Source organism: Balaenoptera ricei, chromosome 11, assembly GCF_028023285.1.
Source record: "Balaenoptera ricei isolate mBalRic1 chromosome 11, mBalRic1.hap2, whole genome shotgun sequence".
Lineage (NCBI taxonomy): Eukaryota > Metazoa > Chordata > Mammalia > Artiodactyla > Balaenopteridae > Balaenoptera > Balaenoptera ricei.
In genome coordinates, this window is record NC_082649.1 from 81,732,145 (window position 1) to 81,752,503 (window position 20,359).

The 20,359-nt window shown below is 40.4% G+C and overlaps 1 long non-coding RNA gene across 3 annotated transcripts in view; it reads left to right on the forward strand.

The window, feature by feature from the left end:
- LOC132375132 (uncharacterized) overlaps positions 1 to 20,359 on the forward strand; it is a 274,330-nt gene that overhangs the window by 98,742 nt on the left and 155,229 nt on the right. For all 3 annotated transcript variants that reach the window (XR_009505926.1, XR_009505925.1, XR_009505927.1), the window contains exons 2-3: positions 8,491 to 8,808; positions 15,100 to 15,204. This is a non-coding gene — a long non-coding RNA (uncharacterized LOC132375132). The remainder of the gene's footprint in view (positions 1 to 8,490; positions 8,809 to 15,099; positions 15,205 to 20,359) is intronic.

The following is a 20,359-nucleotide window of genomic DNA, read 5'->3' on the forward strand; positions in this document are numbered from 1 at the left end:
ATTAATCATCAAGTAAATGGAAATTAAAAGCACAATTTGATACACAGCCAGCAGAATGGCTGTGGGAGAGCAAACTGTATTATCCCTTTGGATAATTATTTGACTGTATCTACTATAATTGGACTTACATATATCTTAAGACCCAGCAATACCCAACACAACACATGCTTCAAAAGACATGTACATAAACATGGCATTAAACAAATCCTTGAAATAACTCAAATGTTGAAATAATTACAAATAAATAGGGTATATACATACCCATACAAACTATACAACAATGAACAATGAGTTACTGCTATGCACAACAGAAATGACTCTCACAAATGTAATGTTACACAAAAGAATCCAGACACAAAAATATGTGTCATATGATACCACTTCATAGCAGCATTGTTCGTAATAACAAAAAGCTGAAGATAATCCTAATATCCATAAATAGGAAGATGGATATGCTGTGAAGTATTTACGTAACAGAAGTCCAGAAATATTGAAAATGGATGAACTAGCATTTCATGCACAAATACATTAAGCAAAAAAAGCAAGGCATAGAAGAACACTAGACAGTATAACAGTAAACTAATATATTGTTTGGAGATATATATATTTATATGGAAAAGGGAATGATAAACCCAAAATTAAAAATGGTAGCTTCCTTTTATAAAATGTAAGCTCCAGGAGTCAGGGCTTTTTGTCTGTTTTTTATTTTACTGTTTTGTATTACCTAGAACAGTGCATGACACATAATAATCATTCAAATGAATGCTTTTGAATAAATAAATAAGTGAGGAGAGAGGGATTGATATGGGGAGTTGCAGTAGACTGGTAAAGTTCAGTTACTTAAGCTGGGCGATGGGTACTTAGGGTATGAGTAATAGTATTTCTTATACTACATATATGTGAGACACAGTCTTCTGTATTATAAAATATAATATGCTATAAAATTAAAAATATACTACTTAACTTTCATACTGAGAAACAATACTATATAAATATAAAAGATATCCTCACCCCATCCCTCAGACCCAATGTATTCCTGCCTCTGCCTTGGCCCTCATGGGAGATAGGAACACTGAGTAGAGGGTAGTCACAGGAAGAGTCTCAGAGAGTTTGGTTGACCCCATATTTTAGGTAAAAAAAAAAAAGATCAAAAATCATGTAAGAATAAAAATAATGTAAAAATTTTTACATTATGATTTCAAATCAGAATGTCCTTGTTGGTATGTCCTGCTTTGTGCCTGAGGAGTGAAGAAGAAGGAGAGAGAGGTGGGTCCACTTGGGGGGACGTGAGGTCATGGATGACTTGTAAGAGGAGCAGTATTTAATTCTTATTTTTTCCCTTTCTTTAACTCCAAAGAGAATTTTCACAATATATGCAAAAGTCTCTTTTAGGTGAGTCAGTACAAAACACCTATACCAGCGTGTCCCCAAAATACTGTCTTAGAAAAGGGGAAAATTGCCCAACCTAACCACATGCAATAGTCTGCCCAAAACACCATTTCCCCAACACCATGAAAATCAACTGGAAATCAGTCCTGTTCTTTTTTTTTTTTTTTTTTTTTTAAAGAAATTCACGTTCTTTTTTATTTATTTATTTATGACTGTGTTGAGTCTTCGTTTCTGTGCGAGGGCTTTCTCTAGTTGCGGCAAGTGGGGACCACTCTTCATCGCGGTGCGCGGGCCTCTCACCATCGCGGCCTCTCTTGTTGCGGAGCACAGGCTCCAGACGCGCAGGCTCAGTAATTGTGGCTCACGGGCCCAGTTGCTGCGCGGCATGTGGGATCTTCCCAGACCAGGGCTCGAACCCGTGTCCCCTGCATTGGCAGGCAGATTCTCAACCACTACGCCACCAGGGAAGCCCCATCAGTCCTGTTCTTTAGTTTCTTTTACAATTTTTCTTCTTTCAAAAACATGCCATCTGTTTAAACAACTTGGAGGGTAAATGTTCTTATCAGTGTGCCTTTTCCCACAGGGTATTTTAGTTCATTCCAGTAAGTTCTGGCCGAGCGCCTGTGATGTGCCTAGCACCTTATGGATGTGTGGAAAGCAGTAGGTTCTAGTTCAAAAACAGCTCAAATACAGGGCAAAACTTATACTCCACCACAACCCACTTCATCCGTCAAGAAAACAGGTAATTTCACTCCTTGCCATGTTATCTAGAAATCTACTTAGGTATTATTGAATTTCATACATATGTTATCTTAAGAACTTTTTTTTTGTTAGGATACCTTAAAGATATTACAAAGATGAGTTACCAACTTCAATATGATGTTCTACAATAAGTACATGTAGTCTTTAAAGACTTGCTATCAAAATATGTAAAAATGTCTACAAACCAGTAAGAATAACACAACCAATCCAAGAGAAAAATGGGCAGAAAACAGGAGTAAACATTTCACAGGGGAGGAAACACATATGTACAATAGATGCATAAAGAAATGTTCAGTATTATTAGTGATCGGGAAAATACAAATCAAGATCACGTGAGATCCATTTTCCTGATAGCTGAGTGGCCAAGATGAAGAAGGCTGACAATGCCAAGTAATGGAGAGGATGGGGATCCATAGGTTTTCATATACATTATGGGTGGAGGGTAAGTTGGTGTCATCTCATTAAATCTAGTTTGGTATTAACTCTAAAAGATATGAATTCACCTTCTCTTTAACAGCAGTTCTACAGTGAAATGTTTACCCATGTGCAACAAGAGGCATGTACCCAAATGTTCAGAGCACCACTGTGCACAAGGGCAAAAACCTGGTGACAACCCAGGTGCCCACCAAGGGGTGAGTGGATGCTTAAACTGTGATATAGTCATCAATGGAATACAGCAGTCAAACCAAGTGAACTACAATAGCATAGAATAATACAGAGGACTCTCAGCAACATTATATTAAGTGGAGAAAGCCCCAAATATTGCTTAAGTGTGGTATGCTTTTTATAAAGTTAAAAACAACTAACAAAAGAAAATAAGGTTTGGAATGGAAAGTATGGTAGTTATAGTTAATAAATGCTGCATCACAAATTTGAAAGTTGCTAGAGAGTAGATTTTAAAAATTCTTATCACAAGAAAAAAATTTGCAACTATGTAGACTGATGGATGTTAACTGAACTTACTGTGGTGATTATTTCGCAGTATATACAAGTATTAAATCATTATGTTGGGGCTTCCCTGGTGGCGCAGTGGTTGAGAATCTGCCTGCTAATGAAGGGGACAGAGGTTCGAGCCCTGGTCTGGGAAGATCCCACATGCCGTGGAGCAACTACCCCGTGAGCCACAATTACTGAGCCTGCACATCTGGAGCCTGTGCTCCACAACAAGAGAGGCTGCGACAGAGAGGCCCGCGCACCGCGATGAAGAGTGGCCCCCGCTCTCCGCAACTGGAGAAAGCCCTCGCACAGAAACGAAGACCCAACACAGCCAAAAATAAATAAATAAATAAATAAAAATTAAAAAAAAAAATCATTATGTTGTACACCTGAAACTAATATAGTGTTATATGTCAATTATATCTCAATAAGAAAAGGAAATATACTCTTCTGCTCTGTTTTGATATGCAATTGCATGTACTTAATTAAAAAGGAAAGTAGAATATATTTAAAAATTGAATTATTAAATACCTTCCATAATATTAAAAAAAAATAAAGTTTAGAAATAGAGAGGCAAGTGAACTATTTAAATAGGAAGTGAGAGAATGGTGACCACAGTATGTTGGGTCAGGTACAATGATGCGGAAGAACAGAACCCATGTACCATATGGCTAGATGTTGCCTATTATGACGATCTTAGCTTCTGTTTTGCACATTGAATTTAGAGATGCTTGTTAAGGTATAAAATAACTAGCAAAATAAATATAAATGGGTCATGAAAGGACCAATGATGACTGTGTCATAGAATAAAGATTATAGTTAATTTAATCCTGTGCATCTGAGGTTCATGATAAAGAAAACAAGTACTTGTTATAAAGAGAATATAAACATAAAAAATGTAGGATAATTTTTAAAAGTTTAAAAGAGAGCATCTGTGTACTGCTTCAAATCATCCTTTGTACCACAAGTGCTCCATACGGTATGACTTACAACAGTGAACAAGAGACAGTTTCTGCTTGCAAGGAATTCATGGTTGGTAGAGAAGGTAAACAAGTGGGTAGTTATAATAGAGTTAACTAAGTGATGGGATCATCATAAAGAAGTAAAAGGACACAGAGCAGGAGGTATGACACAAGCCTGGGCATGGAGGAAGTCATCTTAAGAAGGTATAAAATCTAACTGTGGACTTGAAAAGACAGGATATTTTAGGCCCTTTCAAGGCCCTCCATGGGAAGGAGAGAGATGGGGCTTGGGAAGTCAACAGGGGCCTCATCATTAAGGGCCTTGTGAGCTAAACAGTGGACTTGGGGCCTCATCTCAAGAGCCACAGGAAGTCATCAAAGAGTTTTTGGGAAGTCACATGATGAGATTTCTGGCTTCAGAAACAGCAGGATCAGAGGCAGAAAGCCTCAGTTAGATTACAAAGATCGATGCAGTTATCCAGGTGGGCCATGGTGGTAACTGGAAGTAACGGCAGGATAGAGAGAAGTAGGCAGATTAGGGAGTTACTGTGGAGGGAGAATAAGAGGACTCAGAAATTTATTGGATATAGGGACCAAATAAGAGAGGCAAGTCAATAATGACTCCGACTTTAGGTAGCTGGGAGGATGGTGGTGCCAGATGCCAAGACTTGAGAAAATGGGAGAAAGCACAGGTATCTTCTTTCACAGTGCATCTCATTTGGCTCAGCATTGGTTCACAGTGTCTCACAAGCCTTTTCACATAAAGCTGACATTTTCTCAAGAAAGCATGGCTCACAAACACGACAATCCTCTTCTTGTTTCCAAACACCTGGACAGAGTTGTTAAAGATGCAGTATCATGGGAAGAATGTTTAAATAAAAGTTTCCAAATCCATGACCTAACATTACAAAAGCTGCTTCACTTTATTTTCTAAGTCATTCCTGGGTTCATTACTTGTGTGGCTAACTATTGGTGTCACTGACCCCCAATTATAAAATGAGGTCAGAGTTCCTCTGTGATTATCTTCCTTCTTTTTAAAAGCAAGATAAAAACCTAAGCATGGCTCCACTGGGCAGTACCTAATAACAAAGTATTTTGCTTCAGGCACATCATAAAGCAACTGCACATATTCCTTCCTTTTCATATGGTGGGTCATAAACATGTGATGTAAGCAACATTAATTTCCTAGAGAATGATTGCCAAGATTAAATTTTCTGATCAGTGGCAAATAGGAATGCATGGACCTATATCTATGTAAAGAGTTCTGTGACATGGCCAGTAGTATGGTCATTTTATAGCTAATTCCCTCAGAAACCTTTAAAGCAAAATGGCCACGGAGTGATGCATTGCCAGGCTGTAAGAAATGTTGGCCCATTACCACCATATCAGTCCCTGAAGGGTTACTGTTAACATCTGGCCTCAGGGAGAGAGGAGTCAATAAAAATCCACATGTAGGGTACTTTATATACTCATGTGCAAGCAAAGGGAAGGCTAAGGGAAGTAGAAATCATTTACATAGCACATAAGAAGGATCATTAATATTAGTTACCAATTCTCATACTGCAACTGTGTGTGTTTATGTGAACGGTAATACTGCAAAGCAGTTAGCAGAATGCAATTTGGTGTCGCAGAGATTAAAGTCAAACTCTGGCTTTGTCATTTAAGAAGCAATGTGACTTTGAATAAATTATTTAAATTCTCTAAATCTTAGTTTCTTTATTGATACAATGGACAATATACCACTTCCTTGGGTTTAATGAGTTAACACATGCAAAGAATTTAAACTGGTATCTGACGTATCTCTAAGCATTCAAAACAATGGACATAATGTAAGTAAAGCAACATAAATGTATAGTAATATACATCAGGCTAAAGTCTGATATTAAACCTAGATGCCTAGTATAACTAAAACACTGTAAAATACTAAATTTGTGGATAGTTGATTTTTTAACATGGTTTGCAGGAAACATAATAATATCATATTCCATTGACTCTATGATGTGCATTTTTAAATATTTAAATTAGAGGCATTAACTTTGCCTGCAAATATTTATCAAAACTTCTGGAAAGGATGACAGCAGCTTGGAAGAAAATTCCAGACCCAATAATGGAACATTCTTTTCAGAAATGCTACATCATCAATGTTCTCCTTGACATGAGGGATGACACTGTAGAATGTCCCTAACGACCCTCATCTGCAAAATGATTCAGAAGAACCAGACTCTTAATGGGAAGTTCCAGAAAATACCTCCTCCCATTTGTTTTGTTTATGCTTTCCATGTTATACATGCACAACAGTAACGTTTGATAAAAACATATGTCTAGGGCTTTCCTGGTGGCCAATGCAGGGGACAAGGGTTCGAGCCCTGGTCTGGGAAGATCCCACATACCGTGGAGCAACTAAGCCTGTGTGCCACAACTACTGAGCCTGTGCGCCACAACTATCGAAGCCCGTGCGCCTACAGCCCATGCTCCGCAACAAGAGAAGCCACCGCAAGGAGAAGCCCACGCACCGCAATGAAGAGTAGCCCCCGTTCGCCACAACTAGAGAAAGCCCGCGCGCAGCAACGAAGACCCAATGCAGCCAAAAATAATAAATAAATAAAAATAAATTAATTAAAAAAACATATGTCTAACTAGGTCTGTTTATTAAATAGAGCACTTTCAAATCATTATAAAATAAAAATTCTAGTGCTAAAGTGCTATGTCATAGTTTAAGTATCAGTCTTTGTCATATTGGCTCATAAATAATGGAACACCTCACAACTGATGACAACTTAGCTTTACTGAAATATGGTAAACAAAGTACAAACAGTCAAAAGAATTTAGAAAAGTTACAAAACTGAGTTGCTAAGGGAAAATTTATCTGGGTTCAAATCTTAGTTCCTCTATTTCCAGTTATGTTAACTTTGGACAAATGACCATCCCTCCAAGCCACTGTAACTGGCAATTTTACATAAGTCATTAGGTAAATTGTGTGGATTAAATGAAATAATACAGATGAAATGTTTAACACTGTACTGTGCAAATACTTCAAGACTGCAAGATATGACTGATATTGTTACTATAATAATGAATAATCTACTGCTTTAAAATACGAAAATACTTCAGATATGTGTCACAGCTTATAACAGAAAGCTATGTTATGTCTGTCAATCATCCCCGTAAGACAAAAATACCCATGTAAATATATTAACCTAAGTTATAAATTGTTTCTATATTTTAATTTAAGGATAATAGGAGAATGAATGAATGAATAGATTTGGAAGGTACATTAATAGTGGTCTGAATTAAAATGTCATTTAAGTTCCCTACTCAAAAATTTATGTTGGGGAAGTCGAGGGCACTACAAAGACAGGTGGCCACTTTCTAGCTGAAACTGATAAACAGGAAGAGAAAGTGATTGCTGATGAAAAAAGTCAGGCCATGTGTACTAGGAATACAAGGACTGAAGACATCATTGTCACTAACATGGGTTTCAAACATAAGACTTAAACTGGGAGACTTACAGACAGATACACTAACCTTACAATTTAACCATTATATGTATGGACAATTATGAAGAATGTTCTAGGGTACATAGTGGGAGGTATTACTTCATTTGGCAACAGTGAATGAGATGATAGTGTGTCATAGACACATATGCCTTCCTGATGATCCTCCCTCATTGATTCTCAAATTTAAGATTCCTTTGAAAGAAAAATTGTGGTTTGCTGGTGTTTCCAGTGATTATCACAATGCTACTTAAATGCACACATATAAACCTAGATATAAGCAGATGTATAGTTAAGTGGAATCAGAGGAAAAAATAAAAGCCAAGCCAAGCCAATACAATTAAAATTGATTGCATTTGTTAAATGGAATTGCTGATGTTTTGCTGGAGCCCTGTAACTGCTTGCGACACAAGTATGGAGTTGACTGAACAAAGATTCCTTTGAGTTCAGCCCTCCTCAAACATCAAGTTGGGGGTGATGAGCCATTTTCCTGTCACTTTCCTCTATTCGAACTACTTTACCCCTCACTTGACATGCATATATTAAGTCTGCCTCTCCTCTCTTCTCTAATAAATACATGGTTCCAATGTATCATAAACCCAACTGCAAAGAAGGACACCGTAGTAGATATCTCTTGCTTTTTAACAAACACCACAAAACTCAGTGGCTCAGAACAGCATCATCACTTCTCTCTCATGGTTTCTTTGGGTCAGGAACCCATCAGGGTAGTTCTGGCTTGGGAGGCAGGGGTGGTCTTTCATGAGGTTGTAGTCAGATGGTGGCTGAGGCTGGAAGCCTTTATCACTCGCATGCCCAGCAGCTGGGCTGGGAAGACTTGAACAGCTGGGGCTCCTCTACCAGCATCTATGAAATCTCTTCATTGGGTCTGTGGCGTGACAGCTTTAGGAAAGCCACATTTCTTAAATGGTGTCTCGCTTTCTTCCCAGGTACGTGCCCCAAGACAGAGAGCCAGGTGGAAGCCATATTGCCTTTTCCAGCCTAGCCTTGGAAGTCATGCGAGATCACCTTACCTCATTCTGCTCATTAGAAGCAAGTCACTAAGTCTTGTCTGCATCCACGGGAAGGAAAACTAGAATCTTCTTTTGGAAGGGAGGAGTATGAGAGAACTTGCAATATATTTGAAAACCTTCAGGCATCGACATCATGTGGCCATATTTCATTTAAAAATGTTCATCTGCATGATTCAGTGTATGCTTTCATCCCTTTACACATCTCATAGGGAATTCACAGAACCCCAAGAAAAGGTAAGCCATCCCCCACTGGTCTGTGGACGCCCCAGTTTGAGGAAAATTCACTTATGCTCCAATTACAATACATGAAATGGAGGTTTCCTTAAATTATGGGGTAGGAGAGAATGGACTTCAAAAAATAGAAGAAAAGAATAGTCTTGGGAGAATTTTTTACTAGATTACATGTTAAGTCCAGAGATGTATAATTTACCTGAGGTAATGAAATCAATTTTATTTTAAAGTTCGCTTTGGATTTGATATGAGATGCCCAAAACAGACCTATCCAGATTAAGTAATCTTTAAAAATGGCTCTCGAAAAACCAATGCTCCTTATGCTATACTAATGCAAGCACTCTGTTAAGGACTTCAGTCATTAACCAAACATATCATGATAGTAACAAGGCAGATTTCTGAATCCTTTGAGACCCCATCAAATATCCTTTATAAGGTTCAATCTGTTCTTTTTTGATAGTTTTGGTTCACTCGCTTATTTTGGTTTTATTACCCCAAAGATTAATGAATAATAATGAATACTTCTAAAATACTAGATTAATTATGTGCATCTGCATTTACAAGCTCTCCTCTTAAAAATTTTCTTTAAAATAGAGCATGGTTTATTAAAACAATAAAATAATTTACCCTCTCCCCCAAAAAAGAAACAGGAAGAGAAGACAAACTGGAAAGTGTTTTGCGAATTGGTGAAGCTGAAGAACTTGATGTATGCAAGGGTGATTTTATTTATTTTTAACTTCCTTTCCCACATATTCTAATGGTGGTTAAGACGCCCCATCCAAAAAGGGAACCCTCCTACACTGTTGGTGGGAATCTAAGTTGGTACAGCCATTATGGAAAACAGTATGGAGGTTGCTTAGAAAACTAAAAACAGAGTTACCATATGATGAAGCAATCCCACTCCTGGGCATATGTCCAGACAGAACTCTAATCCAAAAAGATACATGCACCCCTATGTTCATAGCAGCACTCACTATTTATAATAGCCAAGACATAGAAACAACCTAAATATCCATCAGCAGATGAATGGATAAAGAAGATGTAGTGCATATATACAATGGAATATTACTCAGGCACAAAAAAGAACAAAATAATGCCATTTGCAGCAACATGGATGCAACTGAGATTATCATACTAAGTAAAGCAAGTCAAAAAGAGAAAGACAAATACCATATGATATCACTTATATGTGGCATCTAAAATATGACACAAACGAACATTTTCATGAAATAGAAATATACTCATGGACATAGAGAACAGACTTGTAGTTGCCAAGTGGGAGGGGGTTGGGGGAGGGATGGAGTGGGAGGCTGGGGTCAGCAGATGTAAGCATTATGTATGGAACAGATAAACATCAAGGTCCTACTGTATAGCACAGAGAACTATATTCAGTATCCTATGATAAACCATAATGGAAAAGAATATTAAAAAAGAATGTGTATATATATATATATATATATATATATATATATATATATATGTATAACTGAACCACTTTGCTGTACAGCACAAATTAACACAACATTGTAAATCAACTATACTTCAGTAAAAAAAGGCACCCTCCACAAATAGCTAGGACTTGGTGTCAAGCTCCTGCAGTGGTCATTCATTATTCAGTAAATATTCACTATTACACATAACATCCTTCTAGGTCCTGGGGATCTGTAAGAGTAATAATGCAATCTCAGTCCCCATGGGTTTTATGGGTCTAATGGGGAAGACAGGCATTAAGCAAATAATTTTAAATGGAATAAATGCTACAACAAGGAAATCATAAGGTGCGAGGGGAATGCTAACTTAGTCCTGGGGGAGAGGCTGGAATGTGGAATGACACGTAAGCAAACATCCAGAGAATGAGAAGGAGATCACCAGATGCAAAGGAAAGAGATGGGGAGCTTTCTGGTTTTTTCTATATTTGCTATCAGCCACTGTAATATCTTTTGCTTCAAACATTATACAAAGAAGTTGTGGCTACCACGGAAACAGATTTCTGGGAAGGCGTAACAGGGGCATGGATATTGCAATGGCCCGAGTGAGTCCTCTGCAAACCACCATCTCATGGGCGCAGGCCGCTGGGACCTAGATGGTTTTCAGGCTGGCTAGCAGCACACCATCAGTTGACTCTAGCTGGGCATTCTGTGCCTCAGAGCCTCCCTTCCACTAACAATTCCTTTCTCCATCTCTGCTGCTGCTGAGAACAGTGAGAAAGAACAGTTTACCTCCCACTGACTTCAAAAGGAACCTGGGCCTGCCGTCTGCGCAGCTGGCAAAAGCTGCTTTCCTGGTATTTCCCATTTGTTGTCAGTGGGGCTGCTGTGGCTTGAGGAATGCCTCTGCCATTCCCAAAAGAAACAAGGAAAGTGAGAGAGGGGGCAAGACTCCTCTTGCCTCTGACAGTTCAGGTACCCTGAACTCCTCACCTCTATGGGCAAGATCTGTCTTAGCAAACACCTGGAAGGGCATGAAAAGACCTCTACAGAGTCCCCAAATGCTGGGGCTGAGCTTTCTCCTTTCTGGACCCCTCATGCTGTCTTGGGCACGCTTGGCACGATTAGCTGTCATCTATCTCATATTTGAGATAGCAGTGTTACCCCAAATGACTGAGATGTGGCCTGCAACTCACCCAAGAAGTTCCCATTATCTGGAGGGGTAACAGTCTGTGTGCTGGCTTCTGTGTTCACGAAGGGCTCGTGTTAAAGCTACTTAACGGAGGGAGGGAACTGACTAATGAGAATGAAGCCGGCCACAGAGACAGACATTAGCCCTTTAATTTCTGAATTGTGGGGAGGTCCAGGAATCCTGAGGGGAGAGAGGAAATAGCCTCAGGACAGTACAACTTGCTAACTGGTCCGGACATATTTTAGAATTTTAACAATAGGTGCCTGGTGAGTAACTGGATATTTGGTGCAGCGTGTATATGTCCTCAAAGGACAGGTGTGCACTGCAACAGAACTGGGGCATCAGGGCTAGATTTCAGTGCCCGGTTCTTTAACCTGTTATGTGACTTTGGGGAACTGGCTTATCTCCTTCAATCTCAGTTTTTCTATCGGGCTACATGATAGCTTCCTTCCGATCCTAACACTGGCTTTCACAATGTCTAAAGCCATGATCCAGGCACTGTTTTTATTCTTTATCACAAAATATGGTGTTGTAATTGAAAGCCTGGGTCCTGCTACTTGGGTCTGAATCTTGCTCAGTGATCCTGGGCAGGTTCTGTAAGTTTTCTCGGTCCCATTTCTTCAAATATAAAAAAGGGAGTATGATCAATCACATGGGGTTGTAGTAGGTGAGGGTTACAAGTGATAATGCAAGGAGAGAATTTACAACTATGCTTGGTACAGAAGCACGCAAGAGATGTTACTTTTTATTATATTAACGGCCAGAGTTGGGTGAAGGGCTACAGAGCATTTCTCTTCATCCTTCAAACCCATCCATGAATTGCAAGGTTATTTTTCAAGTACAAGCTACCTTCCTCTTGAGCTGTACTCCTAGTGTTAATGGCACATTGAGTGTGAGGGGAGAGGGGACATGGGCTATGTCTTCAGAACGTGTTGCAGGCATGGCGAAGGGCCTAGTCTCTGATGTCTCAATCTGTTCAGGAGGACTCTGCCACGTACCAACTTTTGCCAAGCCATGAAAAGATTTAGAGTTTATGTGAAATGAGATGTTCAACAAAGGAGGATTCTTCCTTTTGTTGAGATGTGGAAGAGGTATTTCAAGGACCCTTCATTTCGGATGGTATCTTTTTCCATCTGGAGGTGTGATTAGGCGGAGGGAAGTGGTGGAGGCTCTGGACGGTACATCTCCCAGTTAGGATTTTCCTACTAAATTCTAATCTGAAGGACATGGACATATGAAAGTGCACTAAAGACTCAGAATTTCAGTATAAGAGTACTGATAATAAAGTTCCCATCTCCCAAATGGATACAGTCGTAAATTATAATTCGTTATAAGATGGTTGAAATCTGGGGAATTTAGAGCCCACTTCACTGAAGGGTCCAGGAAATGTGTTGACTTCAAGCTTGGCTGGCTCAAGTTGCTCAAATATTTTCACTGAGACTTGTTCTCTCTCCATCTTTCAGCTCAGTTTTCCTCTATTTCGGCTTTATTTTCAATGAGATTTTTCCCAAGTGGTGGCAACTAAGTCCACTCGTACCTCTAGGCTTGCATTTTACCAATTTCGAACGCCAGCAGATAAACAACACTTCTTTCCAATCATGCCAGCAAAATCCCAGGTGGGATGTTCAGGGGTCCATCTTGACTCTCAATTCACTGAGGCCAAGGGAAACAGCCCTCTGACTGACTGGGCCCAGGCCACAGACCATTTCCTCAAGCCAAGAGGAAATATTCAACTCAAACTTCACACACTAAGAATAAGTGGAAGGCTGGTTGCCCCAAAGAAGAATGGAGTGTTGTTCCCAAAAGAAGGCAGTCAAAAACCCCAACAGATCCCATTCCAAACAGGATTTAGAATGCAGAAAGCCATCCGCACACACGTGCCTATAGACGTTTATCTGGAAACTGTAGTGAAATAGCTGGAAAAAATCAGGTGTTCATTTTGATGAATCATTTTGCTGTTTCCCTTTCTTCAGCAAAGTCCTGGAGGTTCACTCATCCAGCAAAGTCTCACCTCTGTAGAGCCTTCACCCTGTGCCTGGTGCTGAGTAGGAAGCTGAGGACCAGGAAAGAGCAGGACGGTCTGGCTAGGAGCGAGAACATGCCACACACATGTATTGCTCTCCAACATGGATTTCTATACTCTGTCGTTCTTCTCAAGTAACCATGGATCTGCTTCTCTCCCTTTGAATGCTGAGGGCTCCGTCTCCAAGTTCCTTTGCTGGAAGGCATGTTATGAAATGGGATGTCCTGCCAGAGACACAACTAAGAAATCTGAACTGCATGGCCTCCCATAAACCCCATTAGGTCTCAGTCAAGGGCTCCGTTCCCCTGCAACAGGTGTAAGGACAAAAGGCCTATTGTCCTTAGGAGACTATAGGATAAATAGAAAGAATATGTCCTTGCTAGTTAATCTGCTGGTGATAAAGAGTATTGTTTTATCTCCTGCCATCTCCACAGTTCCAAGGGACGAGAACTACTGTGACACAAAGCCCCCTTTGTTTTTCCAACCCAATGAGATGTTTAAACTGACCTTTCATATATCCCTCCGTTGTCACAATCTGAGCACTGAGTTGGTATTATGCACTGAGGGGATTATTTTTATTCTCCAAAAGGCACTATCATCTACAGAGACGCTATGGTGCTGAAAAACAGTGCGATTCTCTTCTGCTTAAAAAAATAGGCTTTTTTTTTTTTTTTTTTTTTAAAAAGCGGTTTTAGGTTTATAGAAAAAAATGAATCCAAAGTAGAATTCCCATCTACTCCCTCACCCTGCCCCCTCCAATCCAGTTTCCCCTATTATTCACACCTTGCATTAGTGTGTTAGTGTAGTATATTGGCTATAATTGATAAGCCAATATTACAACATTATCATTAACAAAAATCCATAGTTTACATTAGGGTTTACTCTTTACAACGTATATTCTATGGGTTTTGACACGCATAATGACTTGTATCTGCCATTACAGTATCAGAGAATCATTTCATTGCCCTAAAAATGCTCTGTGCTCTGACTATTCAACCCTCTCTCCTCCCCAATCCCTGGCAACCACGGATCTTTTTACTGTCTCCATAGATTCTTCTTTTCCAGAATGTCATATAGTGGGAATCATTCAGTAGGTGGCCTTTTCATATTGGTCTGTTTCACTTAGCAATATGCATTGAAGTTTCCTCCATGTCTTTTTGTGGTTTGAGAGCTCATTTCTTTTTGTTGCTAAATAGTTTCTGCTTAATATTTAAAGCTTTCAGCCTACGAGAAGAATAAAGTTGTCCCCACCTCTCACTTCCTCCTTCACTGGCATTTCTGTAAACCTAAGAGATTACTGGTGCTCACCAAAGTTTTTAAAAGTGGGCTGACTCTATGTGTTATCTGAAAGAATTAAATATTACAGAACAATTTCAAGTACCTTTTTTAAGACTGGAGGAATGAAGAGCAAATTCTAATATTTCAATCCCAGCCAAACTAGAGAAGGTCTATTTAGGCTGCAGACAACACTGGTGTTCTTGGCATCTTTACCCAGAACAATTTATATCTCTGTAATTAGTGTTTTTCTGAAAATAAATGATTTCCTGACTTTTTTTTTCCTAGCAGCATCGGAGGTCCCGCTCACCTGATTACTGATAACATTCGTTTTTAATATATGAACCAAGCATTTCTCTTCTTTATTTCCTCAACAGAAACCACTTTGTTCATGAGAAGAACGGTGGTGGAGGAGTTCCCATTCACTAATCTGCTGTTTGACAGACATAAAATGCACGGGCTTTAGAATTCAAGGAAGTGAGGTGAGCATCCCCGCTCTGCCCCTTGACTAGCTGTGTGTCTTTTAACAAGTCATTTCTCCTCTCTCCGCCCCAGTTTTTTCTTTCATAAACTGCAGCTAATAATAGGTTCTTTCTTGTAAGACTGTCCTGGATATGGAAGGAGATAATCCACGGAGAACGTTAAGCACAGTTTCAACAACAAAAAACTTCCTCAAACGTCAGCCAAGCCACATCAGGCAACTGGCCTGTGTACAAAGGAAATGCTGAGTACAGAGCAGATGCTCATGAAATCATTTCTGATTGATCAAGGGGGCAAAGGGAGGGTAACCCTATCTCATGTGGACTCTCAGAGAACACAGTGGAGGAAGCCAACTTAATTGGGATTGAGCGTGATGGAGCAGATTAGGTACCCTGTGCAATCTTATGGAACCAAGAACATCACTCCTACTACCTTTTGGCTCTACCCCTGCTGAGAGATAGGACCACTGCTAATAGCTCACATCCTTCTCTTCTCTCTGAAAGCCCATTTCCTGAGCAAGTGCCATGCTTTGGAAAGGTGATTAGCAAACAAACCCAGTTCCCATGTTTAATGGACAATTTCTTCAGGGTGAAACTGAAGGGTATAGCATCATTCTCTGTCTCTCCTTCTCCTCACCTCTCCCCGACCCCTCAAGTAACTTATCTCCTAGTTATTAAGATCCCAATAGTGCAAGAAATCTCAACCCCACACAACACAAGAGCTAACTACATATATACTGTGGGTATCCTTTTTTAATCCTACTTTTGCTTTTTAACTACTTTCATTTTGCAGACAAAGACTGCCTTGCCAAAGGCAGGATAAATAAACTCAGACACATCCTGTCTCTTTTACATCTTTGTTTATCCATAAACTGTCAAAGATACAGATGAAAATCCACTAGAGCATGCATGAAGCAGTCAGACAAAGGCCAAATGAGACCGGAGCATAAAAGCTTGATGTTAGAGAAGATATTATCTAAAATGATACCAAGTGGCTCTGTGTGATGACATGAAAAAAAATTAAAGATACCCACAAAAGATGACCAACTTATACAGTTAAGAATGGACTCAATTGTGCAAGAAAGTAATAATGAAAAAAGGCAATGTGAGAAAGTATCTATATCGTTAGTGGGAAAGTGATAAAGCTTAGGGGTTAAGAGCCTAAACTTGGGAATGAGAGTAGATTTGAAACCTGGCTCCTTATTTACATTTTACCTTTAACTGCGTGACATTTAACTACTCCAAACCTCACTTTCCTCATGTGTAGGTGGGATAAATTAGTATCTACCTCAGAGGATTATTTTTTGAAGACTTGCTGGGATAAAATATAAAAGTGCTTGATAATGCTTGGCTCAGATAGACTTCCAATAAGAGTTAGCTGTTATTTTTAATATGTTAATAAGGAGTATGAATCAAAGGGCGCATAGCATGCAGAGTGGTCCCATTTTGCTGCCATAAAACCTTTTATTCCAGGGCATCCTGTGAAGTTTATGTTCTGCATAAAACAATTTGGGGAATGCTGCCTTAAATAAGTAAAACCTAAGACTTGGGTTGGGTGGGTGGGGAGATGGGATGTATGTCTTAAATACCCTCATTAGAAACTGAAGAGTTTCAAAGTAGTGCTTATAGTTATTTCTGTAACATTTTGTGCATCAGGTTAGGGGTCAGGAAAGTCTCCTCTGTGCTGTCCTCGCTTCTGCGAAAAATCAGATTTCATTTCCATCATGCCTACTAACAGCAGCTTTCCTGGGACCTAATGAAAAACAAGGACTGCCTGCTCAAACTGGTTGCAAGCTTTGCAAAGCAAAGTTTTCTCTTTTGACCTCTACCTGGGCAACAGGCCTGTGTCTACCCTATCCTGCTCCTGGGTTAGCATTTTCCCTTGTGTCCTATGAACACAGAAGCCATCACCTCCTTAGGGAGCCTGGAAGAAGCATCTGGAGCCTCTCTGGAGAAGAATAAACTGTGTGCAAGGTTATGGATGTTTTATGATCTGTAACAGACGGACAATCCAAGGTGCAGGCTTGCAGCTTGATTTTTTTTTCCCTTTTTTAACGCAAGGAAGCGCAGCAGTGAAATTCATTTTCCACAACTCCCCAAGTGGTTTTGCAATATATCTGTGAATTTAATCAGCCTCCTCTGTTGAGGCAATCTTTCCTAATTGGGCACTTGTGGGGGACAATAGACATGATGACAAAAAGACTTCATCTCTGGAAAGGAGGCCAGAGTCTCATCAACGACACCGATAATAAACTTCCCATCCCCCCAAGAAATGGAGCACGGGCCTCCAGTGCCACCCCTGATACCAGGCTCACCTGGTCTCAGGTCATATTTGTCTTTTAGACCAACATCTCTTTCTCCTCCTTCCTGGCGCCAACAACAAGAAAATGAAAATTCCGAAACGAAGTGAGCCTCTCCAGCACCACATTGGCCAGTAACTAAGTGGACTACTAAGTCGATTTCTAGAAGTTTCCCAGAAGACTGCAATAGAGTAATGGGGAATTGCATGAGAACTGAAAACAAAGCTAAGACATAGAATCTGAACAACATGATCTTGTTTCCTTTCTCTTTCTCTGACTGGGGATTCCGACTCCTCTCTGCCAATCCTGGCAGTAACGGTGGGGTTTGGAAGGGCCCCGGGTAGGACTGTCATACACAAAGCTGTTGGTTTTCCACTGGCAAAGCAACCTAGTGTAAAAAAAAAAAAAAAAAAAGAAAAAAAAAGAAAAAGCAGGGGTGTGGCGCTAGATGTCTCATGTTCCCTAATTACTGGACAAATGTGACCTCCAGATTTAGCTGGTACCTGTCCTGGAAGGTCAGGAGCTGAGAGGGAGCAATCCCAGCCATGGAGGCAGGACTTTCAGAGCTGTTCCCCCCATTTGAAGGGACTGGAGAGGAACGGCAGATGCAACCTACATTCTTCCATGCTGGAAAATAAGACAAGCAAAGCATGGTAATGAATTAGAAGTGGAGGAGAGGGAAGAATTTCACAAGGACGTCATCTGTCCCAGTCCATCCAGCTGAGCCTGCCATTCCGGCACCCTTTTCATCCTCTGCATCTGAGAGCGTCTCGACATGTCCCTCCCCCACCCCACTCCTCAGGGCCATTGGCGGTCAACAGAGCATGTTGGAGATAAACACAGGAACTCACCTCTGGTCAGCAGCCACAGAACCAAAACGGGAGGATGAGCTCTGAAAAACGCCATCTTCCCAGTGAATTGGTCACAAACTCAAAAGAGCCAGTGTGTTTCAGCTCCTGTAGCCGCAGGCCCTCACTGGCTAGTGAATAGGGGCACTGATGGGGCAGAAACGCAATAAAATCCCAGGTGCCTTCATTTCAGTCCTGAGTTGTGGTTTCTCTTTTTCCTCCCACTGGCCAGCTTCAGCATGAATTGCTCCCAAAACCAACAGTAAAATTTAATCACCACTCCTTGCAGGAAAAGAAGAAATCCTCATCCCTTCCGGGAATTTTCTTTTGGTGTGAGTCTTGCAGGCTTTGGCACGCCTCTCATATACACACACGCTGTAGGGGTTTCCAGATGACTCTTCTCTGTAGAACAGGGCTCTTGACAAAGTGTGGTCCTCGGACAAGAAGGATCACCATCACCTGAGAACTCAGTAGAAACGCAAACTCTTGGTCTCACCCAGGCCTACTGACTCTGAAGCTCTGGGAATTGGGCCCAGCAATCTGTGGTTTAACAAGCCTCCAGATGATTCCAATGCACACTTAATTTTGAGAACCACCAATACAGGCTGATCATTTCTTCAGAATTCCTCATGTTTTTATACCTGCGTCTTTGGTCTTCCTGTTCCCTCCATCTGGCATGCTTCTTCCCTTCCAGCTTGGGAGGCTCCTAGTCACTCTTTAAAGCGCTCCAAAACATACCCTCTCCTGTTTGTAAGCCTCCCCTGACACCATCTTCTCCACCCAAGCAGAATCCACTGCCTTATTAGTGTTCTGACAACACTTCAGGCAACCACTAATATATTATATTACAATCATCCTATATGTGTTTTCCATAGCAGGCTGAGAGGTCAGAAAAATGTCTAATTCAGCAAATATTTTATACAAAGTATCACAGGGTTATCACTGTGTTAGCTCTGGTGACGCCAACATAAAATAATGAAAATCTTCATTAAAAGTGGGACACTGACTCATTTACACAACTCATTGTTGCATGCCAAATGAGACCGCAAATCCCAGGCTTAAAGTCTCACCTCTGAAACGTGCTAACTGTGTAACCATGGGCAAATTATTTAACATCTTTAAATCTCATTCACTGTAAGGAAACGCTGGTAGTCTTTATGGGATGAATAAACCCACACGCTTTAGTGGATTAAACCCAAATAACCCAATCTAGGGGTTAAGTCTATAGATTCAGCAGCTACTTTATTTCTCGAGGCACAGAAATAAAGTATATGTGTATCTTACATCTGTAGGAGACAGAAGGGAGAGAGACGGAAGAAAGTCCTGGGTAGGTAAGAAGCTACAGGAGAGCATGCAGCAGCAAATTCAGATGCCATTTGATAACCAACAGCTCTCAGACTTAGGTCCTGCCAAGGTCACTGCACCAACGGGATGGGGGACCCAACTGAGTGAAATGTGTTTTGCTTCTGGCCAGGCCCATTTCTTCCTTTGGGAACAGAGGACACCATAGCAAAGGGAATTTTTGAAATTGGGTCCCACAAAATGTAAAGTCATGAACACAGGTAAATGAACCATTCGCTGAATCTCTTTGAGTTCTTGCACATTATTATCCAACGATGGACGGGCTTGACCATTCAAAAATGGGAATACATTCTAAAAATAATACCCTTTTCATGAAAAAGCGAGGCTGTAATTTTTCCAGGGGTCAGCTGGGTACCATGCATATTTTTATAAACTCTTTGGGTTGCTGGAGTGGGACTGGTTTGGTGCTATTATAGGAGAAAGGATTTTGACGTGTAGTTTTCTCTCCTCTTTTCTGAGGTTGTGGTGGACACGCAGGCATCCAAATTTTGCAACTCTGTAACTAAAATGACACCCCTACTTCATGGTTTGGGGCTGTTTTTCCAAAAGTGGGCACAGATGGTGTTTCTGTCTCCTCTAGAGAATATTGTAGGATGTAAAGTCTCTGAAATAAATTATTCAACTGAGGCCAAGATAGCCTTCTGGAAA